This window comes from Salvelinus fontinalis, chromosome 25, assembly GCF_029448725.1.
Source record: "Salvelinus fontinalis isolate EN_2023a chromosome 25, ASM2944872v1, whole genome shotgun sequence".
In the NCBI taxonomy this organism is placed as follows: domain Eukaryota; kingdom Metazoa; phylum Chordata; class Actinopteri; order Salmoniformes; family Salmonidae; genus Salvelinus; species Salvelinus fontinalis.
Genome location: NC_074689.1, coordinates 42948552 through 42971098, shown reverse-complemented (window position 1 = coordinate 42971098; position 22547 = coordinate 42948552).

Here is a 22547-nt window from a genome sequence, read left to right as displayed (position 1 = left end):
CAGATACAAGGTTAGCCCAGCTAGTAGCAGACACCAGGTTAGCCCAGCTAGTAGCAGACACCAGGTTAGCCCAGCTAGTAGCAGACACCAGGTTAGCCCAGCTAGGAGCAGACACCAGGTTAGCCCAGCTAGTAGCAGACACCAGGTTAGCCCAGCCAGTAGCAGACACCAGGTTAGCCCAGCTAGTAGCAGACACCAGGTTAGCCCAGCTAGTAGCAGATACAAGGTTAGCCCAGCTAGTAGCAGATACCAGGTTAGCCCAGCTAGTAGCAGACACCAGGTTAGCCCAGCTAGTAGCAGACACCAGGTTAGCCCAGCTAGTAGCAGACACCCGGTTAGCCCAGCTAGTAGCAGACACCAGGTTAGCCCAGCTAGTAGCAGATACAAGGTTAGCCCAGTTAGTAGCAGATAAAAGGTTAGCCCAGCTAGTAGCAGTCACCAGGTTAGCCCAGCTAGTAGCAGACACCAGGTTAGCCCAGCTAGTATCAGACACCAGGTTAGCCCAGCTAGTAGCAGACACCAGGTTAGCCCAGCTAGTAGCAGATACCAGGTTAGCCCAGCTAGTAGCAGATACAAGGTTAGCCCAGCTATTAGCAGATACAAGGTTAGCCCAGCTAGTAGCAGACACCAGGTTAGCCCAGCTAGTAGCAGACACCAAGTTAGCCCAGCTAGTAGCAGATACAAGGTTAGCCCAGCCAGTAGCAGACACCAGGTTAGCCCAGCTAGTAGCAGACAACAGGTTAGCCCAGCTAGTAGCAGACACCAGGTTAGCCCAGTTTGTAGCAGACACCAGGTTAGCCCAGCTAGTAGCAGACACCAGGTTAGCCCAGCTAGTAGCAGACACCAGGTTAGCCCAGCTAGTAGCAGACACCAGGTTAGCCCAGCTAGTAGCAGACACCAGGTTAGCCCAGCTAGTAGCAGATACAAGGTTAGCCCAGCCAGTAGCAGACACCAGGTTAGCCCAGCTAGTAGCAGACACCAGGTTAGCCCAGCTAGTAGCAGACACCAGGTTAGCCCAGCTAGTAGCAGACACCAGGTTAGCCCAGCTAGTAGCAGATACCAGGTTAGCCCAGCTAGTAGCAGACACCAGGTTAGCCCAGCTAGTATCAGACACCAGGTTAGCCCAGCTAGTTGCAGACACCAGGTTAGCCCAGCTAGTAAGAGATACAAGGTTAGCCTAGCCAGTAGCAGATACCAGGTTAGCCCAGCTAGTAGCAGACACCAGGTTAGCCCAGCTAGTAGCAGACACCAGGTTAGCCCAGCTAGTAGCAGACACCAGGTTAGCCCAGCTAGTAGCAGACACCAGGTTAGCCCAGCCAATAGCAGACACCAGGTTAGCCCAGCTAGTAGCAGACACCAGGTTAGCCCAGCTAGTAGCAGATACAAGGTTAGCCCAGCTAGTAGCAGACACCAGGTTAGCCCAGCTAGTAGCAGACACCAGGTTAGCCCAGCTAGTAGCAGACACCCGGTTAGCCCAGCTAGTAGCAGACACCAGGTTAGCCCAGCTAGTAGCAGACACCAGGTTAGCCCAGCTAGTAGCAGATACCAGGTTAGCCCAGCTAGTAGCAGACACCAGGTTAGCCCAGATAGTAGCAGACACCAGGTTAGCCCAGCTAGTAGCAGACACCCGGTTAGCCCAGCTAGTAGCAGACACCAGGTTAGCCCAGCTAGTAGCAGACACCAGGTTAGCCCAGCTAGTAGCAGATACAAAGTTAGCCCAGCTAGTAGCAGACACCAGGTTAGCCCAGTTTGTAGCAGTCACCAGGTTAGCCCAGCTAGTAGCAGACACCAGGTTAGCCCAACTAGTAGCAGATACAAGGTTAGCCCAGCTAGTAGCAGATTCAAGGTTAGCCCAGCTAGTAGCAGACACCAGGTTAGCCCAGCTAGTAGCAGACACCAGGTTAGCCCAGCTAGTAGCAGATACCAGGTTAGCCCAGCTAGTAGCAGACACCAGGTTAGCCCAGCTGGTAGCAGACACCAGGTTAGCCCAGCTAGTAGCAGATACAAGGTTAGCCCAGTTAGTAGCAGATAAAAGGTTAGCCCAGCTAGTAGCAGTCACCAGGTTAGCCCAGCTAGTAGCAGACACCAGGTTAGCCCAGCTAGTAGCAGACACCAGGTTAGCCCAGCTAGTAGCAGACACCAGGTTAGCCCAGCTAGTAGCAGATACCAGGTTAGCCCAGCTAGTAGCAGATACAAGGTTAGCCCAGCTAGTAGCAGATACAAGGTTAGCCCAGCTAGTAGCAGACACCAGGTTAGCCCAGCTAGTAGCAGACACCAGGTTAGCCCAGCTAGTAGCAGATACAAGGTTAGCCCAGCCAGTAGCAGACACCAGGTTAGCCCAGCTAGTAGCAGACACCAGGTTAGCCCAGCTAGTAGCAGACACCAGGTTAGCTCAGCTAGTAGCAGACACCAGGTTAGCCCAGCTAGTAGCAGACACCAGGTTAGCCCAGCTAGTAGCAGACACCAGGTTAGCCCAGCTAGTAGCAGACACCAGGTTAGCCCAGCTAGTAGCAGACACCAGGTTAGCCCAGCTAGTAGCAGACACCAGGTTAGCCCAGCTAGTTGCAGACACCAGGTTAGCCCAGCTAGTAGCAGATACAAGGTTAGCCCAGCCAGTAGCAGACACCAGGTTAGCCCAGCTAGTAGCAGACACCAGGTTAGCCCAGCTAGTAGCAGACACCAGGTTAGCCCAGCTAGTAGCAGACACCAGGTTAGCCCAGCCAGTAGCAGACACCAGGTTAGCCCAGCTAGTAGCAGACACCAGGTTAGCCCAGCTAGTAGCAGATACAAGGTTAGCCCAGCTAGTAGCAGATACCAGGTTAGCCCAGCTAGTAGCAGACACCAGGTTAGCCCAGCTAGTAGCAGACACCAGGTTAGCCCAGCTAGTAGCAGATACAAGGTTAGCCCAGTTAGTAGCAGATAAAAGGTTAGCCCAGCTAGTAGCAGTCACCAGGTTAGTCCAGCTAGTAGCAGACACCAGGTTAGCCCAGCTAGTAGCAGACACCAGGTTAGCCCAGCCAGTAGCAGACACCAGGTTAGCCCAGCTAGTAGCAGACACCAGGTTAGCCCAGCTAGTAGCAGATACAAGGTTAGCCCAGCTAGTAGCAGATACCAGGTTAGCCCAGCTAGTAGCAGACACCAGGTTAGCCCAGCTAGTAGCAGATACCAGGTTAGCCCAGCTAGTAGCAGACACCAGGTTAGCCCAGCTAGTAGCAGACACCAGGTTAGCCCAGCTAGTAGCAGACACCCGGTTAGCCCAGCTAGTAGCTGACACCAGGTTAGCCCAGCTAGTAGCAGACACCAGGTTAGCCCAGCTAGTAGCAGATACAAGGTTAGCCCAGCTAGTAGCAGACACCAGGTTAGCCCAGTTTGTAGCAGTCACCAGGTTAGCCCAGCTAGTAGCAGACACCAGGTTAGCCCAACTAGTAGCAGATACAAGGTTAGCCCAGCTAGTAGCAGATACAAGGTTAGCCCAGCTAGTAGCAGAAACCAGGTTAGCCCAGCTAGTAGCAGACACCAGGTTAGCCCAGCTAGTAGCAGATACCAGGTTAGCCCAGCTAGTAGCAGACACCAGGTTAGCCCAGCTAGTAGCAGACACCAGGTTAGCCCAGCTAGTAGCAGATACAAGGTTAGCCCAGTTAGTAGCAGATAAAAGGTTAGCCCAGCTAGTAGCATTCACCAGGTTAGCCCAGCTAGTAGCAGACACCAGGTTAGCCCAGCTAGTAGCAGACACCAGGTTAGCCCAGCTAGTAGCAGACACCAGGTTAGCCCAGCTAGTAGCAGACACCAGGTTAGCCCAGCAATTAGCAGATACCAGGTTAGCCCAGCTAGTAGCAGATACAAGGTTAGCCCAGCTAGTAGCAGATACAAGGTTAGCCCAGCTAGTAGCAGACACCAGGTTAGCCCAGCTAGTAGCAGACACCAGGTTAGCCCAGCTAGTAGCAGATACAAGGTTAGCCCAGCCAGTAGCAGACACCAGGTTAGCCCAGCTAGTAGCAGACACCAGGTTAGCCCAGCTAGTAGCAGACACCAGGTTAGCTCAGCTAGTAGCAGACACCAGGTTAGCCCAGCTAGTAGCAGACACCAGGTTAGCCCAGCTAGTAGTAGACACCAGGTTAGCCCAGCTAGTAGTAGACACCAGGTTAGCCCAGCTAGTAGCAGATACAAGGTTAGCCCAGCCAGTAGCAGACACCAGGTTAGCCCAGCCAGTAGCAGACACCAGGTTAGCCCAGCTAGTAGCAGACACCAGGTTAGCCCAGCTAGTAGCAGATACAAGGTTTGCCCAGCTAGTAGCAGATACCAGGTTAGCCCAGCTAGTAGCAGACACCAGGTTAGCCCAGCTAGTAGCAGACACCAGGTTAGCCCAGCTAGTAGCAGACACCCGGTTAGCCCAGCTAGTAGCTGACACCAGGTTAGCCCAGCTAGTAGCAGATACAAGGTTAGCTCAGCTAGTAGCAGACACCAGGTTAGCCCAGTTTGTAGCAGTCACCAGGTTAGCCCAACTAGTAGCAGATACAAGGTTAGCCCAGCTAGTAGCAGATACAAGGTTAGCCCAGCTAGTAGCAGAAACCAGGTTAGCCCAGCTAGTAGCAGACACCAGGTTAGCCCAGCCAGTAGCAGACACCAGGTTAGCCCAGCTAGTACCAGACACCAGGTTAGCCCAACTAGTAGCAGATACAAGGTTAGCCCAGCTAGTAGCAGATACAAGGTTAGCCCAGCTAGTAGCAGAAACCAGGTTAGCCCAGCTAGTAGCAGACACCAGGTTAGCCCAGCCAGTAGCAGACACCAGGTTAGCCCAGCTAGTACCAGACACCAGGTTAGCCCAGCTAGTTGCAGACACCAGGTTAGCCCAGCTAGTAGCAGATACAAGGTTAGCCCAGCCAGTAGCAGACACCAGGTTAGCCCAGCTAGTAGCAGACACCAGGTTAGCCCAGCTAGTAGCAGACACCAGGTTAGCCCAGCTAGTAGCAGACACCAGGTTAGCCCAGCTAGTAGCAGACACCAGGTTAGCCCAGCCAGTAGCAGACACCAGGTTAGCCCAGCTAGTAGCAGACACCAGGTTAGCCCAGCTAGCAGCAGATACAAGGTTAGCCCAGCTAGTAGCAGATACCAGGTTAGCCCAGCTAGTAGCAGACACCAGGTTAGCCCAGCTAGTAGCAGACACCAGGTTAGCCCAGCTAGTAGCAGACAACCAGTTAGCCCAGCTAGTAGCAGACACCAGGTTAGCCCAGCTAGTAGCAGATACAAGGTTAGCCCAGTTAGTAGCAGATAAAAGGTTAGCCCAGCTAGTAGCAGTCACCAGGTTAGCCCAGCTAGTAGCAGACACCAGGTTAGCCCAGCTAGTATCAGACACCAGGTTAGCCCAGCTAGTAGCAGACACCAGGTTAGCCCAGCTAGTAGCAGATACCAGGTTAGCCCAGCTAGTAGCAGACACCAGGTTAGCCCAGCTAGTAGCAGATACAAGGTTAGCCCAGCTAGTAGCAGACACCAGGTTAGCCCAGCTAGTAGCAGACACCAGGTTAGCCCAGCTAGTAGCAGATACAAGGTTAGCCCAGCCAGTAGCAGACACCAGGTTAGCCCAGCTAGTAGCAGACACCAGGTTAGCCCAGCTAGTAGCAGACACCAGGTTAGCTCAGCTAGTAGCAGACACCAGGTTAGCCCAGCTAGTAGCAGACACCAGGTTAGCCTAGCTAGTAGCAGACACCAGGTTAGCCCAGCTAGTAGCAGACACCAGGTTAGCCCAGCTAGTAGCAGATACAAGGTTAGCCCAGCCAGTAGCAGACACCAGGTTAGCCCAGCTAGTAGCAGACACCAGGTTAGCCCAGCTAGTAGCAGACACCAGGTTAGCCCAGCTAGTAGCAGACACCAGGTTAGCCCAGCTAGTAGCAGATACCAGGTTCAGCCCAGCTAGTAGCAGACACCAGGTTAGCCCAGCTAGTATCAGACACCAGGTTAGCCCAGCTAGTTGCAGACACCAGGTTAGCCCAGCTAGTAGCAGATACAAGGTTAGCCTAGCCAGTAGCAGACACCAGGTTAGCCCAGCTAGTAGCAGACACCAGGTTAGCCCAGCTAGTAGCAGACACCAGGTAAGCCCAGCTAGTAGCAGACACCAGGTTAGCCCAGCTAGTAGCAGACACCAGGTTAGCCCAGCCAGTAGCAGACACCAGGTTAGCCCAGCTAGTAGCAGATACAAGGTTAGCCCAGCTAGTAGCAGACACCAGGTTAGCCCAGCTAGTAGCAGACACCAGGTTAGCCCAGCTAGTAGCAGACAACAGGTTAGCCCAGCTAGTAGCAGACACCCGGTTAGCCCAGCTAGTAGCAGACACCAGGTTAGCCCAGCTAGTAGCAGACACCAGGTTAGCCCAGCTAGTAGCAGATACCAGGTTAGCCCAGCTAGTAGCAGACACCAGGTTAGCCCAGCTAGTAGCAGACACCAGGTTAGCCCAGCTAGTAGCAGACACCAGGTTAGCCCAGCTAGTAGCAGACACCAGGTTAGCCCAGCTAGTAGCAGACACCAGGTTAGCCCAGCTAGTAGCAGATACAAGGTTAGCCCAGCTAGTAGCAGACACCAGGTTAGCCCAGTTTGTAGCAGTCACCAGGTTAGCCCAGCTAGTAGCAGACACCAGGTTAGCCCAGCTAGTAGCAGATACCAGGTTAGCCCAGCTAGTAGCAGATTTAAGGTTAGCCCAGCTAGTAGCAGACACCAGGTTAGCCCAGCTAGTAGCAGACACCAGGTTAGCCCAGCTAGTAGCAGATACCAGGTTAGCCCAGCTAGTAGCAGACACCAGGTTAGCCCAGCTGGTAGCAGACACCAGGTTAGCCCAGCTAGTAGCAGATACAAGGTTAGCCCAGTTAGTAGCAGATAAAAAGTTAGCCCAGCTAGTAGCAGTCACCAGGTTAGCCCAGCTAGTAGCAGACACCAGGTTAGCCCAGCTAGTAGCAGATACCAGGTTAGCCCAGCTAGTAGCAGACACCAGGTTAGCCCAGCTAGTAGCAGATACCAGGTTAGCCCAGCTAGTAGCAGATACAAGGTTAGCCCAGCCAGTAGCAGACACCAGGTTAGCCCAGCTAGTAGCAGACACCAGGTTAGCCCAGCTAGTAGCAGACACCAGGTTAGCTCAGCTAGTAGCAGACACCAGGTTAGCCCAGCTAGTAGCAGACACCAGGTTAGCCCAGCTAGTAGCAGACACCAGGTTAGCCCAGCTAGTAGTAGACACCAGGTTAGCCCAGCCAGTAGCAGATACAAGGTTAGCCCAGTCAGTAGCAGACACCAGGTTAGCCCAGCTAGTAGCAGACACCAGGTTAGCCCAGCTAGTAGCAGACACCAGGTTAGCCCAGCTAGTAGCAGACACCAGGTTAGCCCAGCTAGTAGCAGATACCAGGTTAGCCCAGCTAGTAGCAGACACCAGGTTAGCCCAGCTAGTAGCAGATACAAGGTTAGCCCAGCTAGTAGCAGATACCAGGTTAGCCCAGCTAGTAGCAGATACAAGGTTAGCCCAGCTAGTAGCAGATACAAGGTTAGCTCAGCTAGTAGCAGACACCAGGTTAGCCTAGCTAGTAGCAGACACCAGGTTAGCCCAGCTAGTAGCAGATACAAGGTTAGCCCAGCCAGTAGCAGACACCAGGTTAGCCCAGCTAGTAGCAGACACCAGGCTAGCCCAGCTAGTAGCAGACACCAGGTTAGCTCAGCTAGTAGCAGACACCAGGTTAGCCCAGCTAGTAGCAGACACCAGGTTAGCCCAGCTAGTAACAGACACCAGGTTAGCCCAGCTAGTAGCAGACACCAGGTTAGCCCAGCTAGTAGCAGATACAAGGTTAGCCCAGCCAGTAGCAGACACCAGGTTAGCCCAGCTAGTAGCAGACACCAGGTTAGCCCAGCTAGTAGCAGACACCAGGTTAGCCCAGCTAGTAGCAGATACCAGGTTAGCCCAGCTAGTAGCAGACACCAGGTTAGCCCAGCTAGTATCAGACACCAGGTTAGCCCAGCTAGTTGCAGACACCAGGTTAGCCCAGCTAGTAGCAGATACAAGGTTAGCCCAGCCAGTAGCAGACACCAGGTTAGCCCAGCTAGTAGCAGACACCAGGTTAGCCCAGCTAGTAGCAGACACCAGGTTAGCCCAGCTAGTAGCAGACACCAGGTTAGCCCAGCTAGTAGCAGACACCAGGTTAGCCCAGCCAGTAGCAGACACCAGGTTAGCCCAGCTAGTAGCAGACACCAGGTTAGCCCAGCTAGTAGCAGATACAAGGTTAGCCCAGCTAGTAGCAGATACCAGGTTAGCCCAGCTAGTAGCAGACACCAGGTTAGCCCAGCTAGTAGCAGACACCAGGTTAGCCCAGCTAGTAGCAGACACCCGGTTAGCCCAGCTAGTAGCAGACACCAGGTTAGCCCAGCTAGTAGCAGATACAAGGTTAGCCCAGTTAGTAGCAGATAAAAGGTTAGCCCAGCTAGTAGCAGTTACCAGGTTAGCCCAGCTAGTAGCAGACACCAGGTTAGCCCAGCTAGTATCAGACACCAGACTTAGCCAAACTAGTAGCAGACACCAGGTTAGCCCAGCTAGTAGCAGATACCAGGTTAGCCCAGCTAGTAGCAGATACAAGGTTAGCCCAGCTAGTAGCAGATACAAGGTTAGCCCAGCTAGTAGCAGACACCAGGTTAGCCCAGCTAGTAGCAGACACCAGGTTAGCCCAGCTAGTAGCAGATACAAGGTTAGCCCAGCCAGTAGCAGACACCAGGTTAGCCCAGCTAGTAGCAGACACCAGGTTAGCCCAGCTAGTAGCAGACACCAGGTTAGCTCAGCTAGTAGCAGACACCCGGTTAGCCCAGCTAGTAGCAGACACCAGGTTAGCCCAGCTAGTATCAGACACCAGGTTAGCCCAGCTAGTAGCAGACACCAGGTTAGCCCAGCTAGTAGCAGATACAAGGTTAGCCCAGCCAGTAGCAGACACCAGGTTAGCCCAGCTAGTAGCAGACACCAGGTTAGCCCAGCTAGTAGCAGACACCAGGTTAGCCCAGCTAGTAGCAGACACCAGGTTAGCCCAGCTAGTAGCAGATACCAGGTTAGCCCAGCTAGTAGCAGACACCAGGTTAGCCCAGCTAGTATCAGACACCAGGTTAGCCCAGCTAGTAGCAGACACCAGGTTAGCCCAGCTAGTAGCAGATACAAGGTTATCCCAGCCAGTAGCAGACACCAGGTTAGCCCAGCTAGTAGCAGACACAAGGTTAGCCCAGCTAGTAGCAGACACCAGGTTAGCCCAGCTAGTAGCAGACACCAGGTTAGCCCAGCTAGTAGCAGACACCAGGTTAGCCCAGCCAGTAGCAGACACCAGGTTAGCCCAGCTAGTAGCAGACACCAGGTTAGCCCAGCTAGTAGCAGATACAAGGTTAGCCCAGCTAGTAGCAGATACCAGGTTAGCCCAGCTAGTAGCAGACACCAGGTTAGCCCAGCTAGTAGCAGACACCAGGTTAGCCCAGCTAGTAGCAGACACCCGGTTAGCCCAGCTAGTAGCTGACACCAGGTTAGCCCAGCTAGTAGCAGACACCAGGTTAGCCCAGCTAGTAGCAGATACAAGGTTAGCCCAGCTAGTAGCAGACACCAGGTTAGCCCAGTTTGTAGCAGTCACCAGGTTAGCCCAGCTAGTAGCAGACACCAGGTTAGCCCAACTAGTAGCAGATACAAGGTTAGCCCAGCTAGTAGCAGATACAAGGTTAGCCCAGCTAGTAGCAGAAACCAGGTTAGCCCAGCTAGTAGCAGACACCAGGTTAGCCCAGCTAGTAGCAGATACCAGGTTAGCCCAGCTAGTAGCAGACACCAGGTTAGCCCAGCTAGTAGCAGACACCAGGTTAGCCCAGCTAGTAGCAGATACAAGGTTAGCCCAGTTAGTAGCAGATAAAAGGTTAGCCCAGCTAGTAGCAGTCACCAGGTTAGCCCAGCTAGTAGCAGACACCAGGTTAGCCCAGCTAGTAGCAGACACCAGGTTAGCCCAGCTAGTAGCAGACACCAGGTTAGCCCAGCTAGTAGCAGATACCAGGTTAGCCCAGCTAGTAGCAGATACAAGGTTAGCCCAGCTAGTAGCAGATACCAGGTTAGCCCAGCTAGTAGCAGACACCAGGTTAGCCCAGCTAGTAGCAGACACCAGGTTAGCCCAGCTAGTAGCAGATACCAGGTTAGCCCAGCTAGTAGCAGACACCAGGTTAGCCCAGCTAGTAGCGGACACCAGGTTAGCCCAGCTAGTAGCGGATACAAGGTTAGCCCAGCTAGTAGCAGACACCAGGTTAGCCCAGCTAGTAACAGACACCAGGTTAGCCCAGCTAGTAGCAGATACCAGGTTAGCCCAGCTAGTAGCAGACACCAGGTTAGCCCAGCTAGTAGCAGACACCAGGTTAGCCCAGCTAGTAGCAGATACAAGGTTAGCCCAGTTAGTAGCAGATAAAAGGTTAGCCCAGCTAGTAGCAGTCACCAGGTTAGCCCAGCTAGTAGCAGACACCAGGTTAGCCCAGCTAGTAGCAGACACCAGGTTAGCCCAGCTAGTAGCAGACACCAGGTTAGCCCAGCTAGTAGCAGATACCAGGTTAGCCCAGCTAGTAGCAGATACCAGGTTAGCCCAGCTAGTAGCAGATACAAGGTTAGCCCAGCTAGTAGCAGAAACCAGGTTAGCCCAGCTAGTAGCAGACACCAGGTTAGCCCAGCTAGTAGCAGATACCAGGTTAGCCCAGCTAGTAGCAGATACAAGGTTAGCCCAGCTAGTAGCAGATACCAGGTTAGCCCAGCTAGTAGCAGATACAAGGTTAGCCCAGCTAGTAGCAGATACAAGGTTAGCCCAGCTAGTAGCAGACACCAGGTTAGCCCAGCTAGTAGCAGAAACAAGGTTAGCCCAGCCAGTAGCAGACACCAGGTTAGCCCAGCTAGTAGCAGACACCAGGTTAGCCCAGCTAGTAGCAGATACAAGGTTAGCCCAGCTAGTAGCAGATACAAGGTTAGCCCAGCTAGTAGCAGACACCAGGTTAGCCCAGCTAGTAGCAGACACCAGGTTAGCCCAGCTAGTAGCAGATACCAGGTTAGCCCAGCTAGTAGCAGATACAAGGTTAGCCCAGCTAGTAGCAGACACCAGGTTAGCCCAGCTAGTAGCAGATACAAGGTTAGCCCAGCTAGTAGCAGACACCAGGTTAGCCCAGCTAGTAGCAGACACCAGGTTAGCCCAGCTAGTAGCAGACACCAGGTTAGCTCAGCTAGTAGCAGACACCAGGTTAGCCCAGCTAGTAGTAGACACCAGGTTAGCCCAGCTAGTAGTAGACACCAGGTTAGCCCAGCTAGTAGTAGACACCAGGTTAGCCCAGCTAGTAGCAGACACCAGGTTAGCCCAGCTAGTAGTAGACACCAGGTTAGCCCAGCTAGTAGTAGACACCAGGTTAGCCCAGCCAGTAGCAGATACAAGGTTAGCCCAGCCAGTAGCAGACACCAGGTTAGCCCAGCTAGTAGCAGACACCAGGTTAGCCCAGCTAGTAGCAGACACCAGGTTAGCCCAGCTAGTAGCAGATACCAGGTTAGCCCAGCTAGTAGCAGATACAAGGATAGCCCAGCTAGTAGCAGATACAAGGTTAGCCCAGCTAGTAGCAGACACCAGGTTAGCCCAGCTAGTAGCGTACACCAGGTTAGCCCAGCTAGTAGCAGATACAAGGTTAGCCCAGCTAGTAGCAGACACCAGGTTAGCCCAGCTAGTAACAGACACCAGGTTAGCCCAGCTAGTAGCAGATACCAGGTTAGCCCAGCTAGTAGCAGACACCAGGTTAGCCCAGCTAGTAGCAGACACCAGGTTAGCCCAGCTAGTAGCAGATACAAGGTTAGCCCAGTTAGTAGCAGATAAAAGGTTAGCCCAGCTAGTAGCAGTCACCAGGTTAGCCCAGCTAGTAGCAGACACCAGGTTAGCCCAGCTAGTAGCAGACACCAGGTTAGCCCAGCTAGTAGCAGACACCAGGTTAGCCCAGCTAGTAGCAGATACCAGGTTAGCCCAGCTAGTAGCAGATACAAGGTTAGCCCAGCTAGTAGCAGATACAAGGTTAGCCCAGCTAGTAGCAGAAACCAGGTTAGCCCAGCTAGTAGCAGACACCAGGTTAGCCCAGCTAGTAGCAGATACCAGGTTAGCCCAGCTAGTAGCAGATACAAGGTTAGCCCAGCTAGTAGCAGATACCAGGTTAGCCCAGCTAGTAGCAGATACAAGGTTAGCCCAGCTAGTAGCAGATACAAGGTTAGCCCAACTAGTAGCAGACACCAGGTTAGCCCAGCTAGTAGCAGAAACAAGGTTAGCCCAGCCAGTAGCAGACACCAGGTTAGCCCAGCTAGTAGCAGACACCAGGTTAGCCCAGCTAGTAGCAGATACAAGGTTAGCCCAGCTAGTAGCAGATACAAGGTTAGCCCAGCTAGTAGCAGACACCAGGTTAGCCCAGCTAGTAGCAGACACCAGGTTAGCCCAGCTAGTAGCAGATACCAGGTTAGCCCAGCTAGTAGCAGATACAAGGTTAGCCCAGCTAGTAGCAGACACCAGGTTAGCCCAGCTAGTAGCAGATACAAGGTTAGCCCAGCTAGTAGCAGACACCAGGTTAGCCCAGCTAGTAGCAGACACCAGGTTAGCCCAGCTAGTAGCAGACACCAGGTTAGCTCAGCTAGTAGCAGACACCAGGTTAGCCCAGCTAGTAGCAGACACCAGGTTAGCCCAGCTAGTAGCAGACACCAGGTTAGCTCAGCTAGTAGCAGACACCAGGTTAGCCCAGCTAGTAGCAGACACCAGGTTAGCCCAGCTAGTAGTAGACACCAGGTTAGCCCAGCTAGTAGTAGACACCAGGTTAGCCCAGCTAGTAGCAGACACCAGGTTAGCCCAGCTAGTAGTAGACACCAGGTTAGCCCAGCTAGTAGTAGACACCAGGTTAGCCCAGCCAGTAGCAGATACAAGGTTAGCCCAGCCAGTAGCAGACACCAGGTTAGCCCAGCTAGTAGCAGACACCAGGTTAGCCCAGCTAGTAGCAGACACCAGGTTAGCCCAGCTAGTAGCAGACACCAGGTTAGCCCAGCTAGTAGCAGATACCAGGTTAGCCCAGCTAGTAGCAGACACCAGGTTAGCCCAGATAGTATCAGACACCAGGTTAGCCCAGCTAGTTGCAGACACCAGGTTAGCCCAGCTAGTAGCAGATACAAGGTTAGCCCAGCCAGTAGCAGACACTAGGTTAGCCCAGCTAGTAGCAGACACCAGGTTAGCCCAGCTAGTAGCAGACACCAGGTTAGCCCAGCTAGTAGCAGACACCAGGTTAGCCCAGCTAGTAGCAGACACCAGGTTAGCCCAGCCAGTAGCAGACACCAGGTTAGCCCAGCTAGTAGCAGACACCAGGTTAGCCCAGCTAGTAGCAGACACCAGGTTAGCCCAGCTAGTAGCAGATACAAAGTTAGCCCAGTTAGTAGCAGATAAAAGGTTAGCCCAGCTAGTAGGAGTCACCAGGTTAGCCCAGCTAGTAGCAGACACCAGGTTAGCCCAGCTAGTATCAGACACCAGGTTAGCCCAGCTAGTAGCAGACACCAGGTTAGCCCAGCTAGTAGCAGATACCAGGTTAGCCCAGCTAGTAGCAGATACAAGGTTAGCCCAGCTAGTAGCAGATACAAGGTTAGCCCAGCTAGTAGCAGACACCAGGTTAACCAGCTAGTAGCAGACACCAGGTTAGCCCAGCTAGTAGCAGATACAAGGTTAGCCCAGCCAGTAGCAGACACCAGGTTAGCCCAGCTAGTAGCAGACACCAGGTTAGCCCAGCTAGTAGCAGACACCAGGTTAGCTCAGCTAGTAGCAGACACCAGGTTAGCCCAGCTAGTAGCAGACACCAGGTTAGCCCAGCTAGTAGCAGACACCAGGTTAGCCGAGCTAGTAGCAGATACAAGGTTAGCCCAGCCAGTAGCAGACACCAGGTTAGCCCAGCTAGTAGCAGACACCAGGTTAGCCCAGCTAGTAGCAGACACCAGGTTAGCCCAGCTAGTATCAGACACCAGGTTAGCCCAGCTAGTTGCAGACACCAGGTTAGCCCAGCTAGTAGCAGATACAAGGTTAGCCCAGCCAGTAGCAGACACCAGGTTAGCCCAGCTAGTAGCAGACACCAGGTTAGCCCAGCTAGTAGCAGACACCAGGTTAGCCCAGCTAGTAGCAGACACCAGGTTAGCCCAGTTAGTAGCAGATAAAAGGTTAGCCCAGCTAGTAGCAGTCACCAGGTTAGCCCAGCTAGTAGCAGACACCAGGTTAGCCCAGCTAGTAGCAGATACAAGGTTAGCCCAGCTAACAGCAGACACCAGGTTAGCCCAGTTTGTAGCAGTCACCAGGTTAGCCCAGCTAGTAGCAGACACCAGGTTAGCCCAGCTAGTAGCAGATACCAGGTTAGCCCAGCTAGTAGCAGATACAAGGTTAGCCCAGCTAGTAGCAGAAACCAGGTTAGCCCAGCTAGTAGCAGACACCAGGTTAGCCCAGCTAGTAGCAGACACCAGGTTAGCCCAGCTAGTAGCAGATACAAGGTTAACCCAGCCAGTAGCAGACACCAGGTTAGCCCAGCTAGTAGCAGACACCAGGTTAGCCCAGCTAGTAGCAGACACCAGGTTAGCTCAGCTAGTAGCAGACACCAGGTTAGCCCAGCTAGTAGCAGACACCAGGTTAGCCCAGCTAGTAGTAGACACCAGGTTAGCCCAGCTAGTAGCAGACACCAGGTTAGCCCAGCTAGTAGCAGATACAAGGTTAGCCCAGCCAGTAGCAGACACCAGGTTAGCCCAGCTAGTAGCAGACACCAGGTTAGCCCAGCTAGTAGCAGACACCAGGTTAGCCCAGCTAGTAGCAGACACCAGGTTAGCCCAGCTAGTAGCAGATACCAGGTTAGCCCAGCTAGTAGCAGACACCAGGTTAGCCCAGATAGTATCAGACACCAGGTTAGCCCAGCTAGTTGCAGACACCAGGTTAGCCCAGCTAGTAGCAGATACAAGGTTAGCCCAGCCAGTAGCAGACACTAGGTTAGCCCAGCTAGTAGCAGACACCAGGTTAGCCCAGCTAGTAGCAGACACCAGGTTAGCCCAGCTAGTAGCAGACACCAGGTTAGCCCAGCCAGTAGCAGACACCAGGTTAGCCCAGCTAGTAGCAGACACCAGGTTAGCCCAGCTAGTAGCAGACACCAGGTTAGCCCAGCTAGTAGCAGATACAAGGTTAGCCCAGTTAGTAGCAGATAAAAGGTTAGCCCAGCTAGTAGCAGTCACCAGGTTAGCCCAGCTAGTAGCAGACACCAGGTTAGCCCAGCTAGTATCAGACACCAGGTTAGCCCAGCTACTTGCAGACACCAGGTTAGCCCAGCTAGTAGCAGATACAAGGTTAGCCCAGCCAGTAGCAGACACCAGGTTAGCCCAGCTAGTAGCAGACACCAGGTTAGCCCAGCTAGTAGCAGACACCCGGTTAGCCCAGCTAGTAGCTGACACCAGGTTAGCCCAGCTAGTAGCAGACACCAGGTTAGCCCAGTTTGTAGCAGTCACCAGGTTAGCCCAGCTAGTAGCAGACACCAGGTTAGCCCAACTAGTAGCAGATACAAGGTTAGCCCAGCTAGTAGCAGATACAAGGTTAGCCCAGCTAGTAGCAGAAACCAGGTTAGCCCAGCTAGTAGCAGACACCAGGTTAGCCCAGCTAGTAGCAGACACCAGGTTAGCCCAGCTAGTAGCAGATACAAGGTTAGCCCAGTTAGTAGCAGATAAAAGGTTATCCCAGCTAGTAGCAGTCACCAGGTTAGCCCAGCTAGTAGCAGTCACCAGGTTAGCCCAGCTAGTAGCAGACACCAGGTTAGCCCAGCTAGTAGCAGACACCAGGTTAGCCCAGCTAGTAGCAGATACCAGGTTAGCCCAGCTAGTAGCAGATACAAGGTTAGCCCAGCTAGTAGCAGATACAAGGTTAGCCCAGCTAGTAGCAGACACCAGGTTAGCCCAGCTAGTAGCAGACACCAGGTTAGCCCAGCTAGTAGCAGATACAAGGTTAGCCCAGCCAGTAGCAGACACCAGGTTAGCCCAGCTAGTAGCAGACACCAGGTTAGCCCAGCTAGTAGCAGACACCAGGTTAGCTCAGCTAGTATTAGACACCAGGTTTGCCCAGCTAGTAGCAGACACCAGGTTAGCCCAGCTAGTAGTAGACACCAGGTTAGCCCAGCTAGTAGTAGACACCAGGTTAGCCCAGCTAGTAGCAGATACAAGGTTAGCCCAGCCAGTAGCAGACACCAGGTTAGCCCAGCTAGTAGCAGATACCAGGTTAGCCCAGCTAGTAGCAGACACCAGGTTAGCCCAGCTAGTAGCAGACACCAGGTTAGCCCAGATAGTATCAGACACCAGGTTAGCCCAGCTAGTTGCAGACACCAGGTTAGCCCAGCTAGTAGCAGATACAAGGTTAGCCCAGCCAGTAGCAGACACTAGGTTAGCCCAGCTAGTAGCAGACACCAGGTTAGCCCAGCTAGTAGCAGACACCAGGTTAGCCCAGCTAGTAGCAGACACCAGGTTAGCCCAGCTAGTAGCAGACACCAGGTTAGCCCAGCCAGTAGCAGACACCAGGTTAGCCCAGCTAGTAGCAGACACCAGGTTAGCCCAGCTAGTAGCAGACACCAGGTTAGCCCAGCTAGTAGCAGATACAAGGTTAGCCCAGTTAGTAGCAGATAAAAGGTTAGCCCAGCTAGTAGCAGTCACCAGGTTAGCCCAGCTAGTAGCAGACACCAGGTTAGCCCAGCTAGTATCAGACACCAGGTTAGCCCAGCTACTTGCAGACACCAGGTTAGCCCAGCTAGTAGCAGATACAAGGTTAGCCCAGCCAGTAGCAGACACCAGGTTAGCCCAGCTAGTAGCAGACACCAGGTTAGCCCAGCTAGTAGCAGACACCCGGTTAGCCCAGCTAGTAGCTGACACCAGGTTAGCCCAGCTAGTAGCAGACACCAGGTTAGCCCAGTTTGTAGCAGTCACCAGGTTATCCCAGCTAGTAGCAGACACCAGGTTAGCCCAACTAGTAGCAGATACAAGGTTAGCCCAGCTAGTAGCAGATACAAGGTTAGCCCAGCTAGTAGCAGAAACCAGGTTAGCCCAGCTAGTAGCAGACACCAGGTTAGCCCAGCTAGTAGCAGATACCAGGTTAGCCCAGCTAGTAGCAGACACCAGGTTAGCCCAGCTAGTAGCAGACACCAGGTTAGCCCAGCTAGTAGCAGATACAAGGTTAGCCCAGTTAGTAGCAGATAAAAGGTTATCCCAGCTAGTAGCAGTCACCAGGTTAGCCCAGCTAGTAGCAGTCACCAGGTTAGCCCAGCTAGTAGCAGACACCAGGTTAGCCCAGCTAGTAGCAGACACCAGGTTAGCCCAGCTAGTAGCAGATACCAGGTTAGCCCAGCTAGTAGCAGATACAAGGTTAGCCCAGCTAGTAGCAGATACAAGGTTAGCCCAGCTAGTAGCAGACACCAGGTTAGCCCAGCTAGTAGCAGACACCAGGTTAGCCCAGCTAGTAGCAGATACAAGGTTAGCCCAGCCAGTAGCAGACACCAGGTTAGCCCAGCTAGTAGCAGACACCAGGTTAGCCCAGCTAGTAGCAGACACCAGGTTAGCTCAGCTAGTATTAGACACCAGGTTTGCCCAGCTAGTAGCAGACACCAGGTTAGCCCAGCTAGTAGTAGACACCAGGTTAGCCCAGCTAGTAGTAGACACCAGGTTAGCCCAGCTAGTAGCAGATACAAGGTTAGCCCAGCCAGTAGCAGACACCAGGTTAGCCCAGCTAGTAGCAGACACCAGGTTAGCCCAGCTAGTAGCAGACACCAGGTTAGCCCAGCTAGTAGCAGACACCAGGTTAGCCCAGCTAGTAGCAGATACCAAGTTAGCCCAGCTAGTAGCAGACACCAGGTTAGCCCAGCTAGTATCAGACACCAGGTTAGCCCAGCTAGTTGCAGGAACCAGGTTAGCCCAGCTAGTAGCAGATACAAGGTTAGCCCAGCTAGTAGCAGACACAAGGTTAGCCCAGCTAGTAGCAGACACCAGGTTAGCCCAGCTAGTAGCAGATACAAGGTTAGCCCAGCCAGTAGCAGACACCAGGTTAGCCCAGCTAGTAGCAGACACCAGGTTAGCCCAGCTAGTAGCAGACACCAGGTTAGCTCAGCTAGTATTAGACACCAGGTTTGCCCAGCTAGTAGCAGACACCAGGTTAGCCCAGCTAGTAGCAGACACCAGGTTAGCCCAACTAGTAGCAGATACAAGGTTAGCCCAGCTAGTAGCAGATACAAGGTTAGCCCAGCTAGTAGCAGACACCAGGTTAGCCCAGCTAGTAGCAGACACCAGGTTAGCCCAGCTAGTAGCAGATACCAGGTTAGCCCAGCTAGTAGCAGATACAAGGTTAGCCCAGCTAGTAGCAGATACAAGGTTAGCCCAGCTAGTAGCAGACACCAGGTTAGCCCAGCTAGTAGCAGACACCAGGTTAGCCCAGCTAGTAGCAGATACAAGGTTAGCCCAGCCAGTAGCAGACACCAGGTTAGCCCAGCTAGTAGCAGACACCAGGTTAGCCCAGCTAGTAGCAGACACCAGGTTAGCTCAGCTAGTATTAGACACCAGGTTTGCCCAGCTAGTAGCAGACACCAGGTTAGCCCAGCTAGTAGTAGACACCAGGTTAGCCCAGCTAGTAGTAGACACCAGGTTAGCCCAGCTAGTAGCAGATACAAGGTTAGCCCAGCCAGTAGCAGACACCAGGTTAGCCCAGCTAGTAGCAGACACCAGGTTAGCCCAGCTAGTAGCAGACACCAGGTTAGCCCAGCTAGTAGCAGACACCAGGTTAGCCCAGCTAGTAGCAGATACCAAGTTAGCCCAGCTAGTAGCAGACACCAGGTTAGCCCAGCTAGTATCAGACACCAGGTTAGCCCAGCTAGTTGCAGGAACCAGGTTAGCCCAGCTAGTAGCAGATACAAGGTTAGCCCAGCTAGTAGCAGACACAAGGTTAGCCCAGCTAGTAGCAGACACCAGGTTAGCCCAGCTAGTAGCAGATACAAGGTTAGCCCAGCCAGTAGCAGACACCAGGTTAGCCCAGCTAGTAGCAGACACCAGGTTAGCCCAGCTAGTAGCAGACACCAGGTTAGCTCAGCTAGTATTAGACACCAGGTTTGCCCAGCTAGTAGCAGACACCAGGTTAGCCCAGCTAGTAGCAGACACCAGGTTAGCCCAACTAGTAGCAGATACAAGGTTAGCCCAGCTAGTAGCAGATACAAGGTTAGCCCAGCTAGTAGCAGAAACCAGGTTAGCCCAGCTAGTAGCAGACACCAGGTTAGCCCAGCTAGTAGCAGACACCAGGTTAGCCCAGCTAGTAGCAGACACCAGGTTAGCCCAGCTAGTAGCAGACACCAGGTTAGCCCAGCTAGTAGCAGATACAAGGTTAGCCCAGCTAGTAGCAGATACAAGGTTAGCCCAGCTAGTAGCAGAAACCAGGTTAGCCCAGCTAGTAGCAGACACCAGGTTAGCCCAGCTAGTAGCAGATACCAGGTTAGCCCAGCTAGTAGCAGACACCAGGTTAGCCCAGCTAGTAGCAGACACCAGGTTAGCCCAGCTAGTAGCAGATACAAGGTTAGCCCAGTTAGTAGCAGATAAAAGGTTATCCCAGCTAGTAGCAGTCACCAGGTTAGCCCAGCTAGTAGCAGTCACCAGGTTAGCCCAGCTAGTAGCAGACACCAGGTTAGCCCAGCTAGTAGCAGACACCAGGTTAGCCCAGCTAGTAGCAGATACCAGGTTAGCCCAGCTAGTAGCAGATACAAGGTTAGCCCAGCTAGTAGCAGATACAAGGTTAGCCCAGCTAGTAGCAGACACCAGGTTAGCCCAGCTAGTAGCAGACACCAGGTTAGCCCAGCTAGTAGCAGATACAAGGTTAGCCCAGCCAGTAGCAGACACCAGGTTAGCCCAGCTAGTAGCAGACACCAGGTTAGCCCAGCTAGTAGCAGACACCAGGTTAGCTCAGCTAGTATTAGACACCAGGTTTGCCCAGCTAGTAGCAGACACCAGGTTAGCCCAGCTAGTAGTAGACACCAGGTTAGCCCAGCTAGTAGTAGACACCAGGTTAGCCCAGCTAGTAGCAGATACAAGGTTAGCCCAGCCAGTAGCAGACACCAGGTTAGCCCAGCTAGTAGCAGACACCAGGTTAGCCCAGCTAGTAGCAGACACCAGGTTAGCCCAGCTAGTAGCAGACACCAGGTTAGCCCAGCTAGTAGCAGATACCAAGTTAGCCCAGCTAGTAGCAGACACCAGGTTAGCCCAGCTAGTATCAGACACCAGGTTAGCCCAGCTAGTTGCAGGAACCAGGTTAGCCCAGCTAGTAGCAGATACAAGGTTAGCCCAGCTAGTAGCAGACACAAGGTTAGCCCAGCTAGTAGCAGACACCAGGTTAGCCCAGCTAGTAGCAGATACAAGGTTAGCCCAGCCAGTAGCAGACACCAGGTTAGCCCAGCTAGTAGCAGACACCAGGTTAGCCCAGCTAGTAGCAGACACCAGGTTAGCTCAGCTAGTATTAGACACCAGGTTTGCCCAGCTAGTAGCAGACACCAGGTTAGCCCAGCTAGTAGCAGACACCAGGTTAGCCCAACTAGTAGCAGATACAAGGTTAGCCCAGCTAGTAGCAGATACAAGGTTAGCCCAGCTAGTAGCAGAAACCAGGTTAGCCCAGCTAGTAGCAGACACCAGGTTAGCCCAGCTAGTAGCAGACACCAGGTTAGCCCAGCTAGTAGCAGACACCAGGTTAGCCCAGCTAGTAGCAGACACCAGGTTAGCCCAGCTAGTAGCAGATACAAGGCTAGCCCAGTTAGTAGCAGATAAAAGGTTAGCCCAGCTAGTAGCAGTCACCAGGTTAGCCCAGCTAGTAGCAGTCACCAGGTTAGCCCAGCTAGTAGCAGACACCAGGTTAGCCCAGCTAGTAGCAGACACCAGGTTAGCCCAGCTAGTAGCAGATACCAGGTTAGCCCAGCTAGTAGCAGATACAAGGTTAGCCCAGCTAGTAGCAGATACAAGGTTAGCCCAGCTAGTAGCAGACACCAGGTTAGCCCAGCTAGTAGCAGACACCAGGTTAGCCCAGCTAGTAGCAGATACAAGGTTAGCCCAGCCAGTAGCAGACACCAGGTTAGCCCAGCTAGTAGCAGACACCAGGTTAGCCCAGCTAGTAGCAGACACCAGGTTAGCTCAGCTAGTATTAGACACCAGGTTTGCCCAGCTAGTAGCAGACACCAGGTTAGCCCAGCTAGTAGTAGACACCAGGTTAGCCCAGCTAGTAGTAGACACCAGGTTAGCCCAGCTAGTAGCAGATACAAGGTTAGCCCAGCCAGTAGCAGACACCAGGTTAGCCCAGCTAGTAGCAGACACCAGGTTAGCCCAGCTAGTAGCAGACACCAGGTTAGCCCAGCTAGTAGCAGACACCAGGTTAGCCCAGCTAGTAGCAGATACCAGGTTAGCCCAGCTAGTAGCAGACACCAGGTTAGCCCAGCTAGTAGCAGACACCAGGTTAGCCCAGCTAGTATCAGACACCAGGTTAGCCCAGCTAGTTGCAGACACCAGGTTAGCCCAGCTAGTAGCAGATACAAGGTTAGCCCAGCCAGTAGCAGACACTAGGTTAGCCCAGCTAGTAGCAGACACCAGGTTAGCCCAGCTAGTAGCAGACACCAGGTTAGCCCAGCTAGTAGCAGACACCAGGTTAGCCCAGCTAGTAGCAGACACCAGGTTAGCCCAGCCAGTAGCAGACACCAGGTTAGCCCAGCTAGTAGCAGACACCAGGTTAGCCCAGCTAGTATCAGACACCAGGTTAGCCCAGCTAGTAGCAGACATCAGGTTAGCCCAGCTAGTAGCAGACACAAGGTTAGCCCAGCTAGTAGCAGATACCAGGTTATTCCAGCTAGTAGCAGAAATGGTGACCAAGGATGTAAGTATACAAATGTATTAGAAGTGTAGTAATTAATGTTATGTCTGTAACGCAAACATCTCACCTCGTACACATTGTATTAACAGTGTGACTTTATTTCTCTCCATAGGTGAAAGCTCTTGTCGTGTGTCATGTCCTAGACTAACAGCAGACATGTCCATGAACGTGTCCTGTCTTGTTACCTGACGGTATGATTTTTAAAATATATATTTTTTAACTAGGCAAGTCAGTTAAGAAAAAAATTCTTATTTACAATGACAGCCTAGCCCTAACCGGGATGACGCTGAGCCAATTGTGCGCCGCCCTACTCCTAATCACGGCCGGATGTGATACAGTCTGGCTTTGAACCAGCACTGCACTGAGATGCAGTACCTTGGACCGCTGCGCCACTCGGGAGCCTATGCAGGAATGCAGACGGACTGAACTTAAATAATTAAATAAAAAAATAAAATGACTGCTCTCTCTTGGTTCATATGCATTCATTCAATTGCGAAAGTATTTGAATCTTTATAAACTCTGAACCAAAACAGGATGTTCAGATAAATGGCGAGATTGTTCTTCCTCCGTTTGAGTTGATCCTGGGAAAGGAGACCATCACATGA